At 46.3% G+C, this 21,815-nt stretch overlaps 1 protein-coding gene across 1 annotated transcript in view; it reads left to right on the plus strand.

The window, feature by feature from the left end:
* Positions 1 to 21,815, plus strand: part of PPP6R3 (protein phosphatase 6 regulatory subunit 3) — a 3,115,682-nt gene that overhangs the window by 2,826,404 nt on the left and 267,463 nt on the right. The window lies entirely within an intron of this gene.

The raw sequence follows: 21,815 nt of genomic DNA on the forward strand, positions 1-21,815 counted from the left end.
TGATGCTTCTGTTCCTTTTTCTTGTGAAAGTTGCTACTAGATAAAATGTCTGAAATGGGGTTTCTTACCTCAGGCTACTCTTGCATCCTTAAAAGTTTGGTTCTCTTGTACCTGAAGCAGGTACTGGGACAGTCCTGTAAGATGTCTAACCCCCATTCCATAAAGGCTGGCAAAGCTACATGAGAGGGGAGACAGGGCAAAATTTAAGTGGTTTGCAATCTGAGTAGTAGCCCTGACAGAATCACTGACCATAGACTGAGGCATATATTTTTTTTCCTTTAAGGTGCATTCAGATTTTTTTTTTGGGGGGGGGGGGGGTACCAGAGTTAGATTCCATCAAGTTAGAGAGAGAATACCAGTCAGAAAAATAAACGTATAGTACTAGATGATGTGTCACAATAAGCACTTAAGTTTCTAGTAATAAGTGGGCCACACACAACTACGTCTGCCAAGCTGTGCTGTTAACAAAAAAAAATTGGAAATGTATTCAGAATTCTTTTAAAAGTGATAGAAGTTAAGAATTTCCAGTACACAAAGTCCAGACACCAAAGCAACCAGAATGCTAAACCAGTATTAAAATTTATCTCTACACACTTTAACCATGTTAAACTGCCATAAAATTGTTTAATAATAATTTAAATTATATTTTCTTGTCCGAGTGAGTAAAATCTCAACAGTGAATTCAAATAACTGCATTTATGATAAAATCGTGATTTGATCTTAAAAAAACATAGATCAGATATTTATAGCAATGTGTAAACCAAATATTTGTCCAAACAGGTGAACAAAAAGGTTGTTGTTGATTGCGTCTTTCGGCTTTTCCTGGTTAGGGGTTGCCACAGTGGAACTCCGGTCTGCTAATGATTGGCAGTAGATTTTTACGTGCTGAGTTGCCAGCCCTGACGCACAACCTTCAACGAAGGTACGCCCAATCGAACCGGACAACGTCTTACTGTGAGGCGACAACGCTACCGCAGTTATTACAATCATTCAATAATGCTGCAAATTAAAGTTTCATACTTCATATTGTTCTAAAAGTGTATAATGGTGCAAAGTCAGCGGTTCAGTTGTGCTTGTGACTCTTAACATAGCTCTCAGTTGTCCCAATATTGCAAAACATCCCCAATTTTACCTTCTATTTTTGTCCTGCGTCGTAAAAGTTTTACTTTCTTGTAAATCACTGAGAATTATAGTCGGTTAATAATGACGGACATTAAAGTCTCCTACTTCTTATGCTGATGTAAAACCTGTCATTCTGTTCATTTTCTAGATGAAGTAGAGCAATATTTAAAAACTAAACCTGATTTGGGTCTTTGTCCCCCATTACTTTCGTCTTTTCCTGATTTTCTTTGTCAGTCTTGAAGCTCTACTAATGCCTCTTCCAAATGATGCAATGCCCCATTCATCTGATGGAGACAAGAGTCATATGTCCCCATTTGTACCTCCAGGGGAAGAGAAGAGAAAGCTGTGAGAGGGGGCAGTCATCCATGAACTGAAGCTCTAGCCCCTCTTCTACCTAACTTCTCCCCACAGGAGGCTGTGACATTCCACAGCTGCTGCAGATGGGAGGTACATGCATTCCACTGCATGTGACAACACAACTCTGTGCAGTCTGTCAACAGGCTGATTACTGCAGGTGATGCACATATATTCCAGTAGATATTTTCAGTGCAGCAAGCTGAGCCATCAGATGGGAGACAATACAGTTGTGTACACTTACCATAAATGTAAATGTTCGAGTGTATTCACTGTTGCAGTCACCACACCTGAGCCATCTGCCTGCAGCAGCCCCCAGTCAGCCCGACCATCAAAGTCTCGGGTCCTGCATCGGCTGCTGTCCCATCCTCCATGGGCTGCTGTCCCATCCTCCATGATGCCAGGCAGTCAGGGGTACAAAGCATGCATCCGACGCCATTACATCAGTCTTTCTTGCCCCAGATGTCAAGTGCCCCCCTAATGGGGAGCAATATACTTCCAACAAAAAAGCAAATACACCAAAAAGCTTTTAAGCATAGTAAAGGAGAATAGAGGTATAGCCAAAAGAAGACAGGGGCTGGAGGAAGGGTAACCAGAACTGCAGCAATGAATACACTCGAACATCTACATTTATGGTAAGTGTACACAACTGTACTATGTTCTTCGTGTTTCATTGTTGCAGTCATCACATTTGGGTAGATTCCCAAAGCTAAGGATGGGAGGAGGAATTTAGATAGCATTAGGACCAGCTATAAGGCCCTGCAAGACTGCAGTGGCAAAACCAGCTCTGGATTTAGAGAAAATTGGCAAATGGTAATGCTTAGTGAAAGTATGTACAGAACTCCAGGTAGCAGCTTCTAGGATGTCCCTGGTAGGGACACCTCTGAGAAAGGCTGTAAAGGTAGATGCAGCCCTGGTTGAGTGTGGTCTTATCCCCTGTGGGATAGGTTTTCCATGGTGCTTATAGCAGAAATGAATGCAATGGCCTATCAATTTAGAAATGGTTTGCTTTTAAATGGCCTTCCCCTCTGCTCCTACAGCAAACGCCACCAGCAGCTGTTCAGATTTCCTTTGAGGTTTAGTCCTGCCCAAGTAAAATCTAAGTTGTCGGTGCACATCTAAGGAGTGCAGTATCTGTTCCCCTTTGGTCTGTGGATTAGAAAAAAAGGTAGCAAATGAATGGACTGATTAAGAGCCACACTGGATACTACCTTGGGCATGAAGGAGGGATTGGTCCTGAGGGACACCCTGTCCGCATGAAAGATGTTGAAAGGCTCCACTGCCATAAGGGCCTGTAATTCAGACACCCTTTCTGTTGTACCGATTGCTAAAAAGGAAGGCTTTTTCCAAGAAAGGAGTTTTAACTCTGCACTTGCAGCTGGCTCAAAAGGAGGTAGAGTGAGTTTTTCCAGTACAAAGTTAAGGTCCCAGGCTGGAGTTGAGGCTCTCCTGGGTGGTCTTAAGTTTTTGGCCCCTGGTGAACGAAAAGGTAAAAAGCATAAAATCTCCAGCCAATGTATAAATGTTGAAACAATCCAATTTCTGCAATATATGCTTGTCAAAAGATGAAAACAGAGTAACAACAGTGGAGAGGCACAATTAATTTGTTTTGACTGCAGAAGACCTGCTCTAGTGTCCAACAGCACACACACACACACACACACACACACACACACACACTGCACTTCTTCGGGAACAGTTAAAAACGAGCATTTGACAATGATAGAAGCCAAATAAACACTACTTCAAGCAGAAATTCCCACAGGAATTACTGTCAACCACTGACAGAAAATATTAATGAGCACAAAAATAGAAAAAAATAAATTTGATAATGAGTGGAAGGGGGTCCCCAAATGTAGCTTATCTCAGCAGTAAGCCAAAAAAAACCAACACCAGATCCTATGAAGTAAAGAACTTTCTTCTTTGAATACCAGACAATTGTACATTCACTTTCTGTGCCAGCTGAAGGTTTCCCTCACAGAATATTTTCAGCCAATCAGCTGCCACAGGAAGAGAGAAAAAGGGACATCTGAGGTTTTGAAAGCTTGCTAGTACTGGGTTACCTTGGCAGATGAACCAAAATGTTATTGAGGCAGTGGGAATGATGAACATTAGTAGCTTGTTTTATGGGTTTTCCAATTTCTAAGGATATTGTATTAGCTAACTTGTATATGTGAGCGAAGTAGTGCATATTTAGCCATCAAAATTCAAGTTTCTGTAACACATCTGTGTCTCAGTGTTTGTACCAACAGCAAATCCCTCTGTTACAACATTTATTATGGATGTCTTAAACATTCATGACATCCAGAAAGGCAGACATATTTACTGGATTTAATATTCATGTCTGAAGTATTAACTCTACTGCCCCTGCCCTCCCACCCCCACCAAGGCTTCTTGTTCAGTAGATATTAAATACCTTTTCTGTAAGACACCTTTCCTTTTTGATGTAACATAAGGAAGAAAGAATTCAGAGTGGAAAGCTCTTGTGTACAGCCTCCTTAGAGATTTTTGTAACAAATGGACTTGAAGTTTACTTTCTCATTTATGCCTGAGATTCTGTTTCTGCACAAGACCTGTTGGTAACTTGCACATGGACTGTAGTGCACATCTTCACTAAACAGTACAAGTCTGAGGTGAGGCAGTACAGGATTTAGCATGGCTGTGCTGTAAGGGATTCTATTAACTGCTCCCTTACAAGGATTAAGTAAATACTACTTGGCATTTTACCCAGATTTTAGTTGCTGCTAAACGTACCTCTCAGCTGTCCAGATTTTCGCAGAATGTCCAAATTTTTCCTCCTATTTTGGCGAGTTTCCTCATAAAATTTGTGGTTTTCTGGTAAGTCAATGAGGACTGAATTCACTAAATGACATTTGAATTTCAGACTTCATATCCTTCAGATAATGCTTGGCAACACATTTTTTTTTAATTCTGGCAATTTTCTAAGTTTATAAGTGGGTTATTTAAAATTTGTCCCTATTTTTGGTCCTTTGTCCCCACCCCCATTACTTTTGGCTTTGTCCAAATTTCTTTTGTTAAGAGGCTGAGGTATGGTGCTGTAGGGACTCTCTAAGAAGGCAGTGCAGTTGTTTAACAATACTTATCAGTCTCTATAACAGTAAAGCTTCCTTCCCTGGATCACCGTATTTTATGATCATGTGTACTTAGGGATCAATCTGTGTTTTAAAAAGTGTTTCTCAGTATTATTTTTTGGCATGGTTTGATATTATTTTGGCTCAGTCATGGGAATTTGTCTACCACAATTTCCAGACTTTAAGCACTAGTAAGGCCACATGACAACACTGACTATATTTGGGAGTTTGTCACCATATGGGTCTTCTAGCTTCACAGGCATGAGACTGTTGTTATTTCTCCCCAGAGAAATACAAACAGTTTGGAACATCCAGTCAGGTCAGGGAAAAAAGGTCGGTAAATCCAAATGTTAATTTACTGTCACAGTGACTTTCCTTTGAAAATCCATTTATAACTTTAAATACAAGTACCATGCAAAAATATACTTTTGTTTTAAGGCAATTTTTATGAGCTCCTCTTAGAAGCTGTGGGAGTCAGCAAAGTCAGATGCTTTTGTGAGATCCAAAAATAGCACACCAGATAGTTTACTATGTTGTGATTGAGTCTATCAGGATGTGGCAGTAATATGTTATAAATAAGGCCATGTTGCTCTTTACAGAATAAAAATCTTAATATGTTTAACAGTAGACTTTAAGGATTGTAGATAGGGACAGGTAAGAGATTGTTGTATCAGAACATATTTAATCTACAGGAATGTAAAGGGCATTTATAAATACTAGTAGATGTTCATGTCCCTTGAAAGTCGAAGAGGGTGATAGGATTATCAATAAAGGACTGAAAACTGGATTAATGTGTGATAACTATGCTAATACTTTGCACTGGATATTTAAGAGACACTGTATCTGAGATGAGGCAGCTACGTTGGTTCCTTTTCATAATGTGCTCTTTATAGATAGCTGTGGGAGTTGCTCATTCACAATACTTGATTTTCAGAGGAATAACTTTATTTGGTACAGCTGTACTACAGTGCATTTCTTTTTCTTTTGTCTCTCTCTCTCTCTCTGTGTTTGGCTGCTACACAGGACTAAATTTTGCTGTATCAACCTGCTGCAGTATGTACCCTGAAGAAAAAGGAGTGTGAGATAACTTTCTACATTGCTGTATACTGCAGGGCTTCTCTTCCAATAGATCATAGGGTTTGTGGCTGACTAGTTCCTTACTATCTTTCAGGAGTTTTGCCATTATTTGAGAGTTTGTAATTTATTTATTAACATTTGTTTATCAGGAAATTCTGACTGGTATATGCAAAAGTATACTCTATTCAGCAAGGGCCTGGAGAGAAAAGCTCCGGCAATAATATAAAAATAAGTATTTACATAATGAGAAGTAGTTAATAAAATAAGTGCAGCAAAAGGGAAAAAATTAGTACAAAACCTAAAACTATTAATCCAACAGTGCAGGCACTAAAAGACCACCAATGAAAAATCCAGGAAATGCGAGTTTAATAGAAACGAGGAGACAGTAACTCACAAAAAACACTTAACAGGTCACCACATCTTGAAAACGTCATCAGATGTAATTCTTGTAAAAACACCCCCACCCCCCCATTTTATAGCTAACCAGTCTGCCCGAACCACCAATAGATTACGAACATCAATTATAGACTTATTGACAATGAAAATCCAAACAACTAAAAAACATGAAAAAATAGAAAGTACTTATTGAAACATATTCACAAAGTCAAAAAAAAATCTTAACATTAAAAACCTCCCTTTCTACACTTCTGTTTTACACTAAATATAGAATTCTTGGAGTGTAAATAACAGGCACATTAATAACTAAGACAGTGGCACCACCTACATAACTAAGACAACATACATTTCTAAATAAATAACCCTAAAAATGGTTGTGTAAAACATTTAAAATATATGTACATGATCAGTTAAAATCATTTATTAATAAAAAGTACCTTCACCCCTAAAAATATATCATAATCTAGCTGCCCATAACTTCAAGACGGGGGCAAGGGACACATTGTCATTAAGTCCAAGAGGCTTATTGTCTTCCAAAATAATTTCCAATAAACCTCTCTGTATTTAATCTTAGTTTCCCACAAACCACCCCTGGAATCATAGTGATTTCTTCTAAAACAAAAAATAAAAACTTAGCTGTTGGACAATCTAGGGTATGTTTATACAAGGCACTTCTCGAATTACTGTTGCATAAATTAGATATATGTTCGCATATCCTACTCCTTAATTTCCTTTCGGTCTTACCCACATAAAATGCAGTACACTTGTTACACATTGCAGTGTAAACCACCCCAGAGGAATCACGTGTTATAAGTTCTACTTGAGTACCTATCCCTAGCCTAAACTAAAATAGGCTCATTGTTAATTATATACATGTATTGTGGACAAGGGCCACATTTAAAGGTGCCCAATTTATTTTGATTAGTGATATTTCTATAATTATGTTCCAGTAAATCCCTAATATTAGGGCCCCTCCCAAAAATGCACTTAAAGCGTACATCAAAAATGCCCCTTTGGTCAGATGGATTAAAACATTTTTGCCATTCTCTTTCCATGATGTTTTTAATGATGCCGGCATCTCCATTAAACTCTGTTACAAATGCTTGTTTGTAACCATCACCTCCAAGAGACTCTAACTGAAGAAGGGACCCTATCAGAATTGCTATCCTCTTTTGGAAAGTCCAATACCAAGAATGAGGTCAAACCTATATTCTCATCCCTCAGTAACTTCTCTGTGTACCTCATCAATCAAATTCACAGGGTAGCCTCTGTCCTCGAACATGTTCTTCAAGATGTCACACACACATTCAAAATCATAGATCTGAAGTAGTTAACTTCATTTGTCCATCAACCTGTGGGTTATCGGATCCATATCGAATCCGAGCCGGCAGCTTCCAACAGCTAAGATCCGAGCTCCAAGCTCCTCCCCCTTACCCATAATCCCCAGCTATCCCTTCCTGACCTCAGATCTAGTTTGCTGCAGTTCTCTCAGCAGCTTGATCGAGCTTCCAGGTGTGGTGGTTGTCGATTTTGTGAGAAAAAAATCTCCTTTTTTCTTAGTTTAAACAGATTTTTTGTGTGTGATTAGCATAGTACCCCTGTAGCATTAACGTTTTCTTACCTGGTGTTTAGTTATCTTTTTTTAGTGTTATTCCCTCCCCCACGTGTGCGCGTTAGGGTGTGTGGTTTTTGGGCCTAGCGGGTATGTTGTTTTTTTGTAGGTATGACAGAGGCACCCAAAACATTCTTTTCAAAGTGTACCGAGTGTGGCCATAAGCTGTCCCCAGCAGATGACCGCACTCTGTGCGTTTTATGCCTTGGGTTTGAACATCTTTCCACCGGCTGCGCAAAGACCGGAGGTCGAAGCTGATTCTGGCGGGACTTCTGCCCCCGGACCCGGTTTCATCCTCCGGTCCCTCCATGGCACCTGCTGCGGCAGCGCCACCTGCTATTCTCCTTCCCCGGGCCGGGACTCAACCTCCCACCTTGGGCCAGGAGGAGAGGGAAGCTAGAAAGGAGAAATGCCAGGAAAAGCACAAGTGGCGGGCCGACGCTTCAGCATCGGCCCCGCCAGCCAAACAGGTTTCTCCTCCCAGGGCCTCCGAGTCTTCTCCTTCCCGGCTCCGTTCACCCCGCTTTTTGCCGGGGCTGGTGGAGGAGGAGACCCGGTCGCCTTCGAGGTCATCGAGGCGGCACTCCCGGCCCACCTCGGTGGCCTCATCAAGGTCTACCCGGAGTTTGTCCGATGCAGACTTGGACCGGATGAAGCGTAGGTTCCTCCAGGCTCAGCTGCAGATGGGAGTGCTCCTGCCTCCCCCCCCTTTTTCGCCCCGATCGCTCCTTCTCCGACCCACTACCGGGGTTCGGAGCCGGGTAGCGTCTGAGCCGGGGGACTGTCGGCGCCGATAGTATCGGGTACTTAGGCGCCGATGGCACCTTCGAGCCTGTCGGGTCCCTTTTCTTCGGATCTGAGCTCTCTGAGCCGAGAGCTGAGCTTCAGATCTGGAGGTGTCAGTATGGCTTCGGCTCCGTCTCGGTCGGAGCATACTGGCCCTTCGGATCCAACCGCGTCGGCGCCCGCTCCGAACCACACGTCTGATCCGAGGGAGGGTCTGCTCTCGGATCCTAGGGAGAGCAGTTCTCCTTCGGCGTTCGATATCGTGGAGAGGGTTTTGTCGATGGATTCCAGGCCCCCGGCTTCAGCTATGGCTCCACCCTGCACTCCCTCTCAGACGGGTCTGCCTTCCATCACCCGGCCCCAGGGACAGCCTGCATAGACGTCCCAGATAGTTCCCTTGCTGGAACAGGATGTAGTTGGTGAGGCCTCTTCGGACAGCCCCCCCCCCCCCCGAGGAGGTCCCTCACAAATGCATGTGCAAGAGGAGGCACTTGGACTCCCCTGAGTCCTTGACAGAGAACACAGACTTGGAGGAAGGGGAAGGTTCCCCAAGGTCATCCCCCGAAGACGTCTCCTTCGGAGACATCATGGAGATGCTTTGGATCAGAGGGGGGTGGTCTGCCCCAAAACCTTCCTCTGACGAGTCTGTGTTTCTGGAGGCGTTTGAAGCAGGCCCGTCTACCTCTTGGGTGTACCCTCCCGCCGATCCCCTGGTAGACCTGATTACTACCAGGGCATGGAAGGAACCGGACACTGTGGAGCCCATTCCAAAGAGGCCGGACAAAATTCTCAGCCCCCCTTCGGATAAGTCATGTTGGAGCAAGGGAGCCCCGGTAGATGCCATGTTGGTGGCGGCCGCCACCAAAAGGGAACTGGCCCAGGAGAGTTCCTCGGTCCATCCTCCAGACAAGGAGTCTCTGACGATGGACCGTCGGGGGAAGCGGGTGTTCGCTTCAGCCACCTTTTGTGTGAGGTCACTGAATTATATGACACACGTGATACGGCTCCAGTGGAATCTTATCAAAGAATACGCTGGGTCGCCCCCAGGGTCCATGGCGGAGGACAAGAAAGTGTACTCTATCCGAATGGCCACTCTCAACTCTATCTCCAATACATCTATGCGGTTACTATCCCATGCCATGGAAGGAGCCGCTAGAGCTAGCGGAGTGGGCGTCTTCCTACGGCGACAGGCGTGGCTCCGTCATTGTGATTTCCCGGAACCCTTTAAGGCGTCGTTCGCAAATGCCCCATTTGATGGTTCTGCCCTTTTTGGCAAGACCATACGCGACACACTGGTCCAGAGCAAGAAAGACGGGAAGACGTTGTTTGCCATTGGAGTCCACTTCTCTGCTCCCCAGAGGTCCTTCTCCAGGAACCAAAAGGGACAGAAGAAGATGTGGTTCCAGAAGTCTCAACAGTCTCGTTTCGCTCCGGACCCCTCGTCCTTCAGAAGCAGAGGAGGACAGGGTGGACGCCGCCCTAGAGGCAGAGGGGGCCCAAAGAACTTTGGGTCTAGAGAACCTTTCTCTGATCGGCCCACGCAGAAACCCTGAAGGGTTACCCGACTGCTCCACTCTGGAGGCAGTCGGGGGGCGTTTCTCGAGGCACCTGGCAGCTTGGGAGTCCATTACAACAAATCGTTGGGTGCTTCAGATCATATCCAGAGGCTACAAGATCCCCTTTCTCAATCCCCCTCTCAGTTCCCGAAGCCTCCCCGATGTCCCACCCAGTCAAAGGGAGGCAGCAGCCGAGGAAATACTCCGGCTGCTAGAAAAAAAAGCAATCCAGCACGTTCCCCCAGACCAGTCGGGATCGGGCTTTTACTCCAGGTTCTTCTTGGTGCCAAAAAAGACGGGGGACCCAAGACCAATCCTCGACCTGTCCTTTCTAAACCTGTCAGTAACCAAAGAAAAGTTCCAGATGGTCACCCTTCAATCCATTCTCCCCCTTCTGCAGGAGAACGACTGGATGTGCTCCATAGACCTCAAGGATGCGTACTACCACATTGTGATGAACAGACGATCCAGGAGGTTTCTCCGCTTCCAGCTGGGAGCCAGCCACTACCAATTCAGGGTCCTTCCCTGTGGTCTCTCCACAGCCCCCAGGGTGTTCACCAAAGTGTTAACTGTTGTAGCGGCCCACCTGAGACTCCAGGGAATTCAGGTCTTTCAGGTCTTTCCGTACCTGGACGACTGGCTCCTGACCGCCCCCACCAGGCATCTACTGTGCACCACCAGGGATTACTTTCTCCATCTAGCTCCCCAGCTGGGGATCACTATCAACATCGGGAAATCTTCCCTTTTTCCAACTCAAATCCTAGATTTCATTGGAGCCAGATTGAACACAAACCAGCTTCTAGCCTTCTTGACTCCGGACTGGCTACGAACTCTGAAACTCCATGTACTGGCCCTTCTGCAATCCCCAGCTCCCCCTGCGGAATTGGTCCTGAGGGCTCTAGGCTCGATGGCGGCAACCATCAACCTACTACCCATGGCGCACTTAAACATGAGAATTCTTCAATGGACTTTGCAAGTCCAGTGGTCCTTCCTGCGACATCCCCTGAGCTTCCCCATTCCTCTCAGCAGGGTGTGCAGGAAAGCCCTCTTATGGTGGCTACAGTCCCCGGACTTCCAGAAAGGGCGCCCCTTCTCTGTGTCCCCTCCTCTAGCCACAGTGACCACGGACGCCTCTCGCCTCGGGTTGGGGGGGCACTGCTTGGGCAGGACCGTCCAAGGCACGTGGAACCATTCGGAGACCTCATTGCATATCTATGTCCTAGAGATGAGAGTGGTGCTTTTGGCATTGCAAGCACTTCAGAGCCTTCTTCCCTTGGGGACAATTGCGATCCAGACAAACATGTCGGTCGTCTGTTATATCAACAAACAAGGGGGAACCAGGTCCTATCCACTTTGTCGGGAGGCCATGAGAGTGTGGGAATGGCCGATGTCCACCAACCGCTTTCTCATAGCGACACACATTCCGGGACGGTCCAACATTTTGGCAGACAGACTGAGTCGAACCATCCTCTCACCGTACGAGTGGTCTCTGAATCCCAGAGTAGCGAAGCAGATCTTCTCCAAATGGGGTCAACCTTGTTGCGATCTTTTCGCCTCTCCTTCGAATGCAAAGTGCAGCGACTACTTCGTTCTAATTCCCCCACCCGGGGAATCCCCCAGAGACGCTCTGGTGCATGTTTGGCCACCCGGTCTACTTTATGCTTACCCTCCTCTGCCCCTGATGCTAAAGTTTTACAGAAAGCCAGACGGTTGGGGAGCAGAATAATCCTCATTGCCCCATTCTGGCCTCGTCGGGCTTGGTTCCCATATCTATGGTCTCATCTAGTGAATCCCCCATGGATTCTAGATCCCATCCCGGATCTGATCTCTCACCCATCAGGCATGTCAACCCCGAATCTGGACAACCTCAAGCTCACAGCTTGGTTGATCCAGTTCCAGTGATAGCTAGGACTCCCAGTATCTCGTCCCTTGTCAAGGCTATTCTAGTAGCTGCTCACAAGCCATCTACTAGAAGAATTTATAATAGCAAATGGAAGCATTTTTCTATTTGTGCGGAGCATCAGAACTTAGATCCCTTTACAGCTCTGTTGCCAGCAGTACTAGATTTTCTGTCGGGATTATTCGACCAAGGTGCTAGCTCTTCTACGGTCAAAGTCCAGTTGGCTGCAGTCTCTCATTATCATGTTGGCAGTGATCTCCGCCCTTTGATTTCGTCCAAACTATGTAAGACCTTCCTAAAAGGCACTTTCCTACTAAGACCTCCGGTTAAAGATGCAGTCCCTCCTTGGAGTTTAACTCTTGTACTTCAGTCTCTAACAGCTCCTCCCTTTGAGCCTGCAACTTTGGTGGATCTGAAATACTTATCTTGGAAGACAGTTTTTCTTGTTGCCATAACTTCGGCCAGAAGGGTCTCAGAGCTTCAAGCCCTTTGCGCCAAGCCACCGTATTTGATTTTTCACAAAGATAGTCTCACTCAGGACCAACCCCTCTTTTCTGCCCAAAATTGCTTCGGAGTCTAATATCAACCAGTCTATTAATTTACCAGTCTTCTTTCCAAATTATCAGAACAAAGGTGAATACAAGATCTGAAGTAGGATATTCATTTGTCTGCAACCTGTGGGTTATGGATCCGATATCGGATCCGAACCGGCATGGTTTTCCAGCTATGGATCCAAGCTCTCAGCTCCTCCCCTCACCCATAATGCCCTGCTCTACCCTCATGACCTCAGATCTCGTTTGCTGCGCTGGTGACTGGATTTGGGTTCTTTGCTCTCAGCTAAGTGGTAGTTTATTTACCTGTTAAAACAGAAAGTTTTAAATTTTTTGTGTATTTTTGTGTGAAAGTTTAGGTTTCCCTCATTAATAGTTTTAGTTTGAGTTAAATTAAGTAATTTTTTTTCCCTCCCCTCGCTGTTGCGTAGAGTGTGTGTGTAGGCCTGTGTGTCTTTTTCTTTTAAGTTACTTTAGTAGCTTGTAGATTATGGCTGATCAGCCTAAATCTATCTTTTCAAAATGCTCGAGTGTGGCCATAAGCTCTCACCGCTGATGGCCACACTCGGTGTGTTAGTGTCTGGGTTGAACACCTCACATCTGGCTGTTCCATATGTGCAGGGTTCAACCCCAGGGCACTGAGGAGCGGAGGTCCAAGCTTGTCTTGGCGGGTCTTTACCGCCAGACTCGGCTCCGCCTCCGCTCCTTCGGGACTACTGTGGCTACAGTTGTTCCCCTGTGGCACCCCTCCTGCTCCTGGGACTCAACCTCACGCTTCTGGAGAGGAGAGGGATGCTGCTAAAGGACGGAGGGAGAAGCACAAGCGGCGGGCCGAGACCTCTGTTTCGCCCCGCCAGCCAAGCTGGCTTCTCCCGGCTCCGTCGGTTCGGTCTCCTCCTTCTCGGCTCCGGTCCCCTGTGTGCTTTTCACCGGGTCCTGAGGAGGAGGAGACCCGATCTCCGTCGAGGCTATCGAGGAGGCACTCCAGGCCTACCTCGGTAGCCTCGTCGAGATCTACACATAGCCTTTCTGATGCTGATCTGGACCGGATGATGAGAAGGTTCATCCAGGCCCAGATGCAGATGGGAGTGCTCTTGCCTCCCCCTCGGGGAGCTCAACACCCTTTTAAGCCTATTGCTCCTTCTCCGACCCGCTATCCGGGTTCGGAGCAGCTGGAGCCGAGCAGCTTCGAGCCGGGGTGGGTCGGCGCCGATAGTACTGGTACCGGATCCGACCCTGCCCTCGAGTGCGCCGGACCCGACCTCGGAGCCTGGATCCGAGCCGGATCCGGGGATCAGTGCTCCTTCGGCGCCGTCTGTGTCGGAGCGTACTGTCCCGGATCCGAGTGCTTGGCGCCGCTCCGTCCACTCGGATCCGAGGGGAGCCGATTGTCGGATCCTTTGGTCGAGGTCGACTCCCTTCGGCTTTTGATGTAGTGGAGAGGGCTCTGTTGAGGGTCTCCGGACCCCGGCACTTGTTCGGCTCCGTCCGCTCCCTCTGCACTGGGCCAGGCTTCCACCATCCGGCCCCTGGGACAGCCCGTTTCTGTGCCCCAAGTGGCTCCTATGGAGCAAATTGCTGCTATGAGGACTCCTCTGACAGCCCCCAGAGGAGGTCCCTCGCAAGCATACGTGCAAAAGGAGGCACATTGACTCCCGAGTCTCTCACAGAAGACACGGACTTGGAGGAAGGGGAAGGCTCCCCACGGTCACCCCGAGGATGTCTCCTTTGGAGACATCATGGAAATGCTCCGTATAAGGGGGTGGTCTGCCCCAAGTCTTCCTCGGACGAGTCCGTGTTCTTGGAGGCATTTGAAGCGGGCCCGTCTACCTCTTGGGTGTCCCCTGCCGACCCCTGGTGGACCTTATTACCACCAGGGCGTGGAAGGAACCGGACACCGTGGAGCCAATTCCCAAAAGACCGGATAGGATCCTTAGTCCGCCATCCGACCGGACCCATTGGAGTAAGGGCCTCCGGTAGATGCCATGTTGACGACGGCGGCCACAAAGAGGGAACTGGCTCAGGAGAGTCCCTCAGTCCACCCACCGAGCAAGGAGTCTCGGATGATGGACCGCTTGGGGAAGCGGATGTTCAGTTCGGCGACCTTCTCGGTAAGGGCGCTGAACTATTTGGCACATGTTATTCGGATGCAGCGAGATCTTATTAAGGAATACGCTGCATCCCCTGAGTCCATTTCGGAGGAGGACAGAGTTCTGCACTCCACCCGTATGGCCACTCTTAGGTCAGTTACAAATACTTCTATGCGGCTACTCTCCCATGCAACGGAGGGCCGCTAGAGCTGCGGGACAGGACTGGTCACTAGGCGTCAGGCCTGGCTCCGTCACTGAGATTTTTCTGAGCCCTTTAAAGCGTCGTTTGCGAACGCCTTTGATGGTTCTGCTCTGTTTGGCAAGACCGTTCGCGAGACGTTGACCCAGAGCGAAAGGACGGAAGACGCTGTCTGCCGTCGGAATCCGCTTCTCTGCACCCCAGAGGCCCTATTCTAGGAACCAAAAGGGTCAGAAGAAGATGTGGTTCCGAAGTCGCAGCAGTCCCAGCCTGCTCCGGACAACCAGTCCTTCCGTGGCAGAGGAGGACAGGGAGGACGCCGCCCTAGAGGCAGAGGGGCTCCCAGAAACTTCGGGTCCAGGGAACCTTTCTCTGAACGGCCCGCAGCAACCCTGAGGGTTGCCCGACTGCTCTACTCTGGAGGCAGTCGGGACGTTGGGGCACCTAGCGGCATGGGAGTCCATAACATCGGACCGCTGGGTTCTCCAAATCATATCCAGGGGATATCGCATTCCTTTCCTTCACCTTCCAAAGTTGAAGTCCCTCCCAGACGTCCCACCCGGTCAACGGGAGGCCGCTTTGGCAGAAATTGGCCATCTGCTAAAGAAAAGAGCCATCCAGCCCGTTCCCCCCAGACCAGATCGGATCAGGGTTCTACTCCAGATTCTTTTTAGTGCCAAAAAAGACGGGGGAACTAAGACCAATCCTAGACCTCTCTCTCTTGAATCTGGCAGTCCCCAAAGAAAAATTCCAAATGGTCACTCTGCAATCTATTCTCCCCCTTCTGGGAGAAAATCACTGGATGTGCTCGATAGATCTCAAGGACGCGTACTACCACATCCTGATGGACAGGCGCTCCAGGAGGTTTCTCCGCTTCGGCTGGGAGCCAGTCACTACCAGTTCGGGTCCTTCCCTTTGGTCTCACCACAGCCCCCAGGGTGTTCACCAAAGTATTAGCAGTGGTAGCGGCCCACCTGAGGCTTCAGGGGTGCAGGTCTTTCCCTACCTGGACGACTGGCTTCTTACCGCCCAACAAGGCATCTACTTCTATTGGCGAGACTCCTTTCTCCATCTTGCTCCCTTTCTGGGCATCACAATAAATACAAAAGTCCAACCTGGCCCACACAGCTCTTAGATTTTATAGGGGCCAGGCTAGACACAAGGAGTTTACTGAGCCTTCCTCACTGCGGACAGAGTTCTAAATCTGCAGCTCCAGGTGCGGGCCATTCTCCATTCAAGTTCTGTTCCAGCGGAGTTGGTCCTGAGGGCTTTAGGGTCCATGGCATCGGCTATAGCACTTCTTCCTCTTGCCAGGCTCAATATGCATTCTACAGTGGACGCTCTTAGTACAGTGGTCATACCTTGCTCTCCCATGCATCATCCCATAGCGATCAGCAAGGCTTGCAAGCGGTCCCTCTTGTGGTGGCTCCACTCCCGGATCTCCACAAAGGCCGCCCATTTTGTGCTTCTCCCCTCTCGCCACGGTGACCACGGACGCCTCCCGCCTCGGGTGGGGGCACTTTTGGGCGGACCGTCCAAGGCACGTGGAACGATTCAGAGACCTTACTGCATATCAATGTTCTAGAGATGAGAGCAGTGCTCTTAGCGTTGCTAGCACTTCAGGACTTTCTTCCCTTGGGAACAATTGCGATTCAATCGGACAACATGTCTGTTGTCTGGTACATCAACAAGCAAGGGGAACAAGGTCTTACCCTCTTTGTCGAGAGGCCATGAGAGTTTGGGAATGGGCAATCTCCACCAATCGCTTTCTAATAGCAACGCACATTCGGTCGGTCCAACATCCTAGCGGACAAGCTCAGTCGCACCATTCTGACCCCTTACGAGTGGTCTCTCAATTGTCAAGTAGCGAACGCATATTCGCACGGTGGGGAACCCTTCATGCGATCTTTTGCTTCTCCCTCAAACACCAAGTGCGACAGTTTTTCGCTCTAGTACGTCCTCCCGGAGGTACCCCAAGAGACGCTCTGGTGCATGCTTGGACACCCGGTCTTCTGTATGCCTATCCACCCTTGCCTCTGTTGCTGCAAGTTCTTCAGAAAGCCTCTCGCCTGGCTTGCAGAATGATTCTCATTGCTCCATTCTGGCCTCGACAGATCTGGTTCCCCTTCCTAAGGTCTCACTCGGTGAATCCTCCTTGGATTCTAGATCCCATCCCGGATCTGATATCCCATCCATCCTGCATTCCTCCTGCGAACCTGGACAACCTGAAGCTGACCGCTTGGCTGCTCCAGTTCCACTCTTGATAAGGACTCCCGGTATTTCTTCACCTGTAAAGGCTATTTTGGTGGCGGCTCATAAACCATCCACTAGAAAGGTTTATCAAGCAAATGGAAACGTTTCTCTTTGTGGGCGGAGCAAGGCCTGAATCCTTCACGGTTCCTCTCCCTTTAGTGCTTGACTTTCTAACCACTCTCTTTAACGATGGTGCCAGCAGTTCCACAGTCAAAGTTCAACTGGCGGCAATTTCTCACTATCACATTGGCCATGACTCTAATCCTCTTATGTCAGCCAAATTGTGTAAAATATTTCTTAAAGGTACTTTTCTTCTCAGGCCCCTATAAAACAAGCAGTTCCTCCTTGGGACCTTTCTTTGGTCCTACAGGCCTTGACCGCTCCTCCTTCGAGCCAGCGGCTACGGTGGATCTCAAATTCTTGTCCTACAAGACAGCCTTTTGGTAGCCATTACATCAGCCAAGAGAGTTTCTGAACTTCAAGCTTTATCAGCTAAACCTCCTTACTTGGTATTTCATCCGGACCGTGTCTCCCTCAGGACCAACCCGTCCTTTCTTCCTAAAATCGCTTCTGAAGCAAACATCAATCAATCCATTAACCTCCTGTTTTCTTCCCTAAATATGAAAACAAAGGTGAATATAAGCTACATTCACTAGATGTTCACAGGCAACTTAGATTTTATCTGAACAGGACAGCTGGTCATAGGCAATCCGACCAGCTGTTTATTTCCTTTGCAAAATTCAATTTGGGCAAGCCAATCTCTAAAGTTTCTCTGTCCCGCTGGATTTCACAGTGCATTTTATTGGCTTATCAAGCTTCAGGAAGGCCGCACCGGAGGGTGTTCATGCCCATTCAACCCGGTCAGTATCTACCTCGGCAGCCTTCAAGGCTAGGATTCCTCTAGATGATATTTGTGCAGCAGCCACGTGGGCTTCATCTCATACGCTTATTTCCCACTATAAGTTGGATCTTGCATCTAGGGTAGAGCATCCTTTGGCTCAGCGGTGCTCGGAATATCCTTCCATGATGGCCGCCCAAGATTCAGGTAGCTGGGGACTCTGTCCCACAGGTTGCAGACAAATGAATATCCTACTTCAGATTTAGAAGTTATGTACTCACCATAACGCGTTCCATCTGAGTAGGTGTATTCATTTGTCTGCAACCATCCCGCCTCCTATCCCCTGGCCTTTCAGTTTCCTGCATATTCTTTGTTACCCTTTTTAGGGTATTGTTGCTTTGGCAAACTCGATCTGAGGTCATGAGGGTAGAGCAGGGCATTATGGGTGAGGGGAGGAGCTGAGAGCTTGGATCCATAGCTGGAAAACCATGCCGGTTCGGATCCGATATCGGATCCATAACCCACAGGTTGCAGACAAATGAATACACCTACTCAGATGGAACGTTATGGTGAGTACATAACTTCTAATTGCACTCTCTAGACGTACATAGGCAACTAAGATTCTATTTGCACAGGACAGCTGATCACAGGAAATCAGATCAGCTTTTTGTATCATTTGCTAAATCCTCTTTGGAAAACCCTGTAACAAAAGTCACATTGTCCAGATGGAGTTCCCAATGTATTCTTTTGGCATATGAGAGTTCTGGCCGGCCTGCACCTCAAGGAGTCCATGCCCATTCTACTTTGTCGATTTCTACCTCTGCTGCTTTTCGATCTAGGATGTCATTGGATGACATTTGTTCAGCAGCCACTTGGGCTTCATCTCATACATTTATAAACCATTACAAATTGGATATTGTTTCCAGAGGGAGAGCATCCTGTGGCTCTGCAGTGCACCGGAACATCCTTCCATGAGGACCTCCCAAGAATCCAGTAGCTGGGGACTCTGTCCCATAGGTTGATGGACAAATGAAGTTAACTACTTCAGATTAAGAAGTTATGTACTCACCATAACGTTCCATCTGAGTAGGTAAACTTCATTTGGCAGCAACCGTCCCTCCCTCCGTCCCCCTAACCTATATGGATGTTCAAAGGACTCTTGCTTTCATGGCGGATTGTCTCTAGGTTAGAGTATGGAGGTGGTTCTTGGTATCATATGGTCTATGGATAAGCAAACTCGATCTGAGGTCAGGAAGGGATAGCAGGGGATTATGGGTAAGGGGAGGAGCTTGGAGCTCGGATCTTAGCTGTTGGAAGCTGCCGGCTCGGATCCGATAACCCATAGGTTGCTGACAAATGAAGTTTACCTACTCAGATGGAACGTTATAGTGAGTACATAACTTCTTATTGTCAGAGGTCATTCTACTTATTCTAACGTGTTGCCTTTTAACAATACTCCTTTTTGATGATATGGGCGTGCAATGGTGTGTTGAAGGAACAAGTTAGAATAAGTCTTTTCCTAGAAACTCTCAACCTATAGGCTCCACCTTGTTTATATAAGGTCACATCCAAATAGTTGACCTTCTGCCGGTCAATGTTAAGTGAAGCGTAAAAAAGTAGTAGTACCAGAAATTGAAAAATTCATTAAATCTTACTTCTGATTCAATCCAGAAAATAAGTGTCATCCAAAAATCAATTATAAAGTATGCAACAATCTTTAAAATAAGAGTTAAAAATAAGCTTATATTCCCAGATCGACAGAATGATATTGGCGTACAATGGGGCACATCTAACACCCATAGCAACACCAGTAATCTGCTGAAAAAATTCACCATCAAAAAATATAAAATTATTCTTTAGGACGATATGAATAAGTTTCAAGCAAACTCAAAAATCACTATGGGTTAAATCACCAAATGTATTCAGTGCTTCTTCAAGGTAAGCTAGACCTTGCTCATGTGGAATACAACCAAACAAATCTAGAATGTCAATAGTAGTAAAAAGTAAATGATTTCTATACAAGTCAGATTTAACATACCTTAAGAAATCCCAGGAATACTTCAGCACATTTATATCTTCCGTCAGGATTCTTTTCAGTTTTACATCCAGTAGCTAGGGGAGCAGTCACTGAACCTTCGGCTAACACAGTAGGTCTTGGGGAGGGTGGATCAAAATGATTCTTATGTATTTTGGGTATACCGAAAATCGATTGAACTCTGGATCTGTCATTGTGCAAAACTGAAAATGTATCTAAATCACTTAACCCCTCTAGTAATAACTCTTGTAAAGCCAGATATATATGCCTATAAGCTATATTAGATTTGTTTTTCAAGACTCTCGTATATTTATCGGGGTCATCCAATACTTCCATCATTTTAGCTTCGTATGTAATTGTGCTCATAAGTACTGTCCCACCTCCCTTGTCTGGTTTCATCATCCATCCATCTGTCCTTAACCCCTTTTTCCATTTTGCACATGGGGTCAGGGTGTCACTATGGCGGTGACAATCATCTCGAGAGAAGGTTTACACTGCTGGGTGGCTAGCTGTGCTGCGGTAACTCATTTGTACCACCTACTCACACACACACTCTGCCAATTTAGAGTGTCCAGTCCACCTATTGCATGTCTGTGGAATGTGGGAGGAAACTGGAGCACCTGGAGAAAACCCACGTGACCACAGGGAGGACATGCAGACTCTGCACAGAAGGCACCCCAGCCGAGAATCGAACAAGAGAACCTATTGCTGTGAGGTGAAAATGTTAACCACCACGGCCACCCCCCCTCCCCCCCCCCCCCCCCCCCGTCTGGTTTCATCACTTTTAAGTATTTATTATTCCTTATTTCTTCTAATAATAATTTCTCATCTCTAGACAAGTTTGAAAAAAAGTTGCTCTTAATGCCTTCTCAACAAGGACTTCAAAATTCTTCAGCTGCAGGTGCAAGGGTGGGTTGAAAGTACTTTTTCTCTCTAAGACATCATTATTAGCACCCCCATTGTTGTCCCCATAAATTAATTGGAAGTTCTTATTCCTTAAAAACAATTTTAGGTCAATAATTAATTTACTAATGTCACATTTCTTTTTTGGAATAAAATTAAAACCTTTAGAAAATAAACTAAAATGTGCCTCATTTACCTCCAAGCTACTGTAATTAAAAATATTATATCCATTAAAAGTAAATGTAAAACCAGCTCTAAAAATACCCATTCCAGATACATTTTGCATTGATAAAATCTCCCTTGACCCCTGCCCGTCCATCGGTCGCTGTTGTATTGGGGAGGCTGCTTGATCCTCAATCTCTTGGACATCCAGAGGGGCGGGTATTCTAAAAGGTTGTGAAAATTGAAACAGCTCTCTGAATCACAATATCCATTGCCTTCATCATAAAATTCAATTCCTCATTACTGTTATAATTTATAACACCATCAACAATCTCATCATGTTTAGTATCCCATCTTAGTAATGGTTGGCTTTGCCCCTGGGTTTGGGGTAACAACGTTGCTCATGATACTCGATCCTATTCCTCTTGAGCTACTTTTTTTTCCTGTTATAAATGTCGTGGCACCTTTTATCGACCTGTTCCCTAATTATAAAATATTTTTTCTGGTGTTTTACAGTAAATAATAAATCATTAACAGTCTTCTTGTTAACACTATCTATGTGCACAAGTAAACCTTCCATTTCCTTTTCATAGTATTTAATCATGGTTCTCATGATTTCCATACCAGTTCTGTCAGAAATGCTGTTTTAACAATTCTCTATGGAAATCAGAGCCTTCCTGGGCATTGTTTGGGTATTTCCATACCCCAGAATTAATGCATTCTTTTAAATATATATATTATCCATGTTTAAAGTTCTATACTTCAGTAAAAACAACTGCAAACATTTATCATTGTCAGAATAGCTGTCATTATAAAACTCCATATCCGGTATTTGCCATTAAAGCAAAACTTGTTTTGCCAAACATATGTTCAAACCAACATCAGTGTT

The sequence above is a fragment of the Protopterus annectens genome, chromosome 3.part0 (assembly GCF_019279795.1).
Source record: "Protopterus annectens isolate FY-2018-M chromosome 3.part0, PAN1.0, whole genome shotgun sequence".
In the NCBI taxonomy this organism is placed as follows: Eukaryota; Metazoa; Chordata; order Ceratodontiformes; family Protopteridae; genus Protopterus; species Protopterus annectens.